Below are 6665 nucleotides of genomic sequence, written 5' to 3'. Positions count from 1 at the left end.
TTGTGCGAAGTTGTGTAATGCCATGGTATTGAGCTACCACGTTTTTGGAGCCATTACCGGGGATTATGAGAGTTGTGAAAAAGTATTGTTCACAATTTCGCCCACCAAGTTTTTGGCGCCGTTGCCGGGGATTGTTCAAGTTTTGAGCAAGCTTTTGGTAACATCAGTGCCAAGATCCGGCAACAACATCAAGTTTTTGGTGTTATTGCCCGGGATTGTTTAGGCTGGACAACTGACGGTTCATCTTGTTGCTTAGATTAGGTATTTTTTTTCAGAGCTCTTAAGAATGAATTCTAGTGTTTCAAGGTGATGTTCTTATCATCACCAAAGCTGATTGATCTTCATCAATTTAGCTCTTGAATGCAATGTCCTGCTGAAGCTTGGCCGGCCATGTCTAATTTCTTTAGACTAAAGCTTTAGACTAACATTGCATGATTCCTGGAATTCTCATTAAGAATTTTGATACCTTTATTTTCTTTTTCTACATAATTTTCGAAAAATCCAAAAAAAAATTATAAAATCATAAAATCCAAAAATATTTCTTTTTTTGAGTCTAGAGTCTCATCTTAAGTTTAGTGTCAATTGCATGTTTCTGTTCTTATTGCATTCATGCATGTGTCCTCATTGATCTTCAAGTTGTTCTTGATGATTTCCTTGTTCTGATCTTTGAATTCTATTGACTTGAGTGTTTTGTGTGTCTCATATGCATTTTCGTTTTGTTAGTGTCAGTAGTATACAAACTGCTAAGTTTGGTGTCTTGCATGCATTGTCATTTGATTCTTGTTGCATTTTGGTTTGTCCTTATTATTAAAAATCCAAAAATATTTTTAATTTGTGTCTTTTCAAGTCAATAATACAGAGAATTGAAGATTCAGAACATACAGCAGAGGAATTGCACAGAAAAAGCTGGGCGTTCAAAACGCCCAGTGAAGAAGGACAGACTGGCGTTTAAACGCCAGCCAGGGTACCTGGTTGGGCGTTTAACGCCCAAAAGGGTAGCATTTTGGGCGTTAAACGCCAGAATGTATACCATTCTGGGCGTTTAACGCCAGGATGGCTAGGGGAGGAAGATTTTGTTTTCAAATCAGATTTTTTCTAAGTTTTCAAAATCTTTTCAAAATCAAATCTTTTTCAAATCAATTTTCAATCAAATCTTTTTCAAAATTAACTCCTTTCTTTTTTCAAAGATACTTATTAACAATTAATGATTTGATTGAACATTTTTTGCCTTTTCTGTTGAGGAAGGTTTTATGTTTGATTCATATCTTTTCTTGTTAGGCAAGTCATTAATTTTTAAAATCATATCTTTTCAAATTGTTTTCAAATCATATCTTTTAAAATTGTTTTCAAATCATATCTTCTCAATCACATCTTTTTAAAACCAATCATATCTTCTTAACCACATCTTTTTCAAAATAGTTTTCAATCAAATGTTTCTGATTTCTAATTTCAAAATCTTTTTCAAAAATCACTTGATTTCTTTTCCACTTTCATTTTCGAAAATTAAGTAATGTTTTTCAAAAATGTTTCCAAATTTCCCACTTAATTTTCGAAAATCACTTCCCTCCTTCTCACATCCTTCAATTTATGGACTAACACTATCCCTTAATGCAAAATTCGAACTCCATCTTCTTTGATAAGTTCGAATTTTCCACTTCTGTCTTCTACTCTTCTTTTCCTCTGACACTTCAAGGAATCTCTATACTGTGACATAGAGGATTCCACATTTTCTTGTTTCCTTCTCTTTCTTATGAGCAGGAGCAAAGACAAAGGCATTCTTGTTGAGGCTGATCCTGAACCTGAAAGGACCTTGAAGAGAAAGCTAAGAGAAGCCAAAGCACAACTCTCTTTAGAGCACCCGAACGAACTCTTCAAGGAAGAAGAACTCATGGCAGCCGAAAACAACAACAATGCCAACAATGCAAGGAAGGTGCTTGGTGACTTTACTGCACCTACTCCCGATTTCTATGGGAGAAGCATCTCTATCCCTGCCATTGGAGCAAACAACTTTGAGCTTAAGCCTCAATTAGTTTCTCTAATGCAACAGAATTGCAAGTTCCATGGACTTCCACTGGAAGATCCTCATCAGTTTTTAGCTGAATTCTTGCAAATCTGTGACACAGTCAAGACTAATGGGGTAGACCCTGAGGTCTACAGACTGATGCTATTCCCTTTTGCTGTAAGAGACAGAGCTAGAACATGGTTGGACTCTCAACCTAAAGAAAGCCTGGACTCTTGGGAAAAGCTAGTCAATGCCTTCTTGGCAAAGTTCTTTCCACCTCAAAAATTGAGTAAGCTTAGAGTGGAAGTCCAAACCTTCAGACAGAAGGAAGGAGAATCCCTCTATGAAGCTTGGGAAAGATACAAACAATTGATCAGAAAGTGTCCCACTGATATGCTTTCTGAATGGAGCATCATAGGTATTTTCTATGATGGTCTCTCTGAACTGTCCAAGATGTCTTTGGATAGCTCTTCTGGAGGATCTCTTCATCTGAAGAAGACGCCTACTGAAGCTCAAGAACTGATTGAAATGGTTGCAAATAACCAATTCATGTACACTTCTGAAAGAAATCCTGTGAACAATGGGACTAGTCAGATGAAAGGAGTTCTTGAGATTGACACTCTGAATGCCATATTGGCTCAGAACAAAATATTGACTCAACAAGTCAATATGATTTCTCAAAGTCTGTCTGGGATGCAAAATGCACCAAGCAGTACTAAGGAAGCTTCATCTGAGGAAGAAGCTTATGATCCTGAGAACCCTTCAATAGAAGAGGTGAATTACATGGGAGAACCCTATGGAAACACCTACAATCCTTCATGGAGGAATCATCCAAATCTTTCATGGAAGGATCAACAGAGACCTCAACAAGGTTTCAACAATAATAATGGTGGAAGGAACAGGTTTAGCAATAGCAAGCCTTTTCCATCATCTTCTCAGCAACAGACAGAGAGTTCTAAGCAGAATACCTCTGACTTAGCAACTATGGTCTCTGATCTGATCAAAACCACTCAAAGTTTCATGACTGAAACTAGGTCCTCCATCAGAAATCTGGAAGGACAAGTGGGTCAGCTGAGCAAGAAAATTACTGAACTCCCTCCAAGTACTCTTCCAAGCAATACAGAAGAAAATCCAAAAGGAGAGTGCAAAGCCATTAACATGGCCGAATTCTGGGAGGAAGAAGAGGCAGTGAACGCCACTGAGGAAGACCTCACTGAACGTCCACTGACCTCCAATGAGTTCCCCAATGAGGAACCTTGGGAATCTGAGGCTCAAACTGAGACCATAGAGATTCCATTGGACTTACTCCTGCCATTCATGAGCTCTGATGAGTATTCTTCCTCTGAAGAGGATGAGTATGTCACTGAAGAGCAAGTTGCTAAATACCTTGGAGCAATCATGAAGCTAAATGACAAGTTATTTGGAAATGAGACTTGGGAGGATGAATCCCCTTTGCTCACCAAAGAACTGAATGACTTGTCTAGGCAGAAACTACCTCAAAAGAGGCAAGATCCTGGGAAGTTTTCTATACCTTGTACCATAGGCACCATGACCTTCAAAAAGGCCTTGTGTGACTTAGGGTCAAGTGTAAACCTCATGCCCTTCTCTGTAATGGAGAAGTTAGGAATTTTAGAGGTGCAAGCTGCAAAAATCTCACTAGAGATGGCAGACAACTCAAGAAAACAAGCCTATGGACTTGTAGAGGATGTTCTTGTTAAAGTTGAAGACCATTACATCCCTACTGATTTCATAGTCCTAGAGACTGGGAAGTGCATGGATGAATCCATCATCCTTGGCAGACCCTTCCTGGCCACAGCAAAGGCTGTGATTGATGTTGATAGAGGAGAGTTGATCATTCAAGTGAATGAAGAATCCTTGGTGTTTAAGGCCCAAGGATATACCTCTGTCATCATGGAGAGGAAGCATGAAGGGCTTCTCTCAAAACAGAGCCAAACAGAGCCCCCACAATCAAACTCTAAGTTTGGTGTTGGGAGGCCACAACCAAACTCTAAGTTTGGTGTTGAACCCCCACAATCAAACTCTAAGTTTGGTGTTGGGAGGCCACAACCAAACTCTAAGTTTGGTGTTGAACCCCCACATTCTTTACTCTAAGTTTGGTGTTGGGAGGTTCCAACACGGTTCTGAGCATTTCTGAGGCTCCATGAGAGTCCTCTGTCAAGCTAATGACAATAAAGAAGCGCTTGTTGGGAGGCAACCCAATGTTTTATAATTAATTATTTTCTTTTGTTATTTTATCTTTTTTGTAGGTTGATGATCATAAGAGGTCACAAAAATAATGAAAAAAGCAAAAACAGAATGAAAAACAGGAAGAAAAACAGCACACCCTGGAGGAAGATGCTGCTGGCGTTCAAACGCCAGTAAGCCTAGCAGTTGGGCGTTTCACGCCCAGTCTGGCACCATTCTGGGCGTTTAACGCCAGAAAGGGGCACCAGACTGGCGTTAAACGCCAGGAAAGGGCAAGAACCTGGCGTTAAACGCCAGGAATGGGCACCAGCCCGGCGTTTAACGCCAGAATTAGCTCAAAACGTGTTTTTGAGTGCCTTTTGGTGCAGGGATGACTTTTCCTTGACACCTAAGGATCTGTGGACCCCACAGGATCCCCACCAACCCCACCACCCTCTCTCTTCTTCACCCATTCACCAATCACCTCAACACCCATATATAAACCCTTCTTCAACCCTTCATTTTCACACAACCTAAACACCACTTCTCCCCCTCTTTGGCCGAACACACCACCATCTCCCTCTTCCTCCTTTCTTCTTCTTCTACTCTCTTCTTTCTTCTTTTGCTCGAGGACGAGCAAACCTTTTAAGTTTGGTGTGGTAAAAGCATTGCTTTTCCATAACCATTTATGGCATCCAAGGCCGGAGAAACCTCTAGAAAGAGGAAAGGGAAGGCAAAAGCTTCCACCTCCGAGTCATGGGAGATGGAGAGATTCACCTCAAGGGATGTACTTTCCTCCACAAGACTATTGGGAGCAACTGAACACCTCCCTAGGAGAATTGAGTTCCAACATGGGACAACTAAGGGTGGAGCACCAAGAACACTCCATTCTCCTCCATGAAATTAGAGAAGATCAAAGAATCATGAGAGAGGAGCAACAAAGACAAGGAAGAGACATTGAGGAGCTCAAGCACTCCATAAGACCTTCAAGAGGAAGAAAGAGCCGCCATCACTAAGGTGGACCCGTTCTTTGATTTCCTTGTTCTTTATTCTTCTGTTTTTCGAATTTTATGCTTATGTTTGTCCATGTTTGTGTCTTATGATCATTAGTGTCTTAGTATCAATGCCTTAAAGTTATGAATGTCCTATGAATCCATCACCTTTCTTAAAAGAAAACTGTTTTTATCACAAAAGAACAAGAAGTACAGGATTTCAAATTCATCTTTAAAACTAGCTTAATTAGTTTGATGTGGTGACAACACTTTTTGTTTTCTGAATGTATGCTTGAACAGTGCATATATCTTTTGAATTTGTTGTTCATGAATGTTAAAATTGTTGGCTCTTGAAAGAATGATGAAAAAGGAAACATGTTACTGAGGATCTGAAAAATCATAAAAATGATTCTTGAAGCAAGAAAAAGCAGTGAATACAAAAAAAAAAAAAAAGAGAGAGAGAGAGAAAAACGAAAAAAAAAGGAGAGAAAGAAAAAGAAAAAGAAAAAGAAAAAAAATAAAGTTGTGATCCAAGGCAAAAAGAGTGTGCTTAAGAACCCTGGACACCTCTAATTGGGGACTTTAGCAAAGCTGAGTCACAATCTGAAAAGGTTCACCCAATTATGTGTCTGTGGCATGTATGTATCCGGTGGTAATACTGGAAAACAGAGTGCTTTGGGCCACGGCCAAGACTCAATAAGTAGCTGTGTTCAAGAATCATCATACTTAACTAAGAGAATCAATAACACTATCTGGATTCTGAGTTCCTAAAGAAGCCAATCATTCTGAATTTCAAAGGATAAAGTGAGATGCCAAAACTGTTCGGAGGCAAAAAGCTACTAGTCCCGCTCATCTAATTTGGAGCTAAGTTTCATTGATAATTTGGAGTCTATAGTATATTCTCTTCTTTTTATCTTATTTGATTTTCAGTTGCTTGAGGACAAGCAACAATTTAAGTTTGGTGTTGTGATGAGCGGATAATTTATACACTTTTTGGCATTGTTTTTAGTATGTTTTTAGTATCTTTTAGTTAGTTTTTATTATATTTTTATTAGTTTTTAGTTAAAATTCACTTTTCTGGACTTTACTATGAGTTTGTGTGTTTTTCTGTGATTTCAGGTATTTTCTGGCTGAAATTGAGGGATCTGAGCAAAAATCTGATCCAGAGACTCAAAAGGACTGCAGATGCTGTTGGATTCTGACCTCCCTGCACTCGAAGTGGATTTTCTGGAGCTACAGAAGCCCAATTGGCGCGCTCTCAACGGCTTTGGAAAGTAGACATCCTGGGCTTTCCAGCAATATATGATAGTCCATACTTTGCCCAAGATTTGATGGCCCAAACCGGCATTCAAAGTCACCTCAGGAAATCCCAGCGTTAAACGCTGGAACTGGCACCCAAATGGGAGTTAAACGCCCAAACTGGCACTAAAGCTGGTGTTTAACTCCAAGAGGAGTCTCTGCACGAAATTTGCTTCATTGCTCAGCCC

General features: G+C 39.5%; 1 non-coding gene across 1 annotated transcript; it reads right to left on the bottom strand.

Moving 5' to 3' along the window:
• Positions 1-2293: 2293 nt before the first annotated feature.
• Positions 2294-2401, bottom strand: LOC112793454 (small nucleolar RNA R71). The gene has a single exon (XR_003198144.1). It is a non-coding gene; the product is annotated as a small nucleolar RNA R71 (small nucleolar RNA).
• Between the last annotated feature and the right edge of the window lie 4264 nt (positions 2402-6665).

The sequence above is a fragment of the Arachis hypogaea genome, chromosome 3 (assembly GCF_003086295.3).
Source record: "Arachis hypogaea cultivar Tifrunner chromosome 3, arahy.Tifrunner.gnm2.J5K5, whole genome shotgun sequence".
NCBI classification, from domain to species: Eukaryota; Viridiplantae; Streptophyta; class Magnoliopsida; order Fabales; family Fabaceae; genus Arachis; species Arachis hypogaea.
Note: the sequence above shows the minus strand (reverse complement) of the source record. Positions and strands in the feature narration are given on the sequence as shown.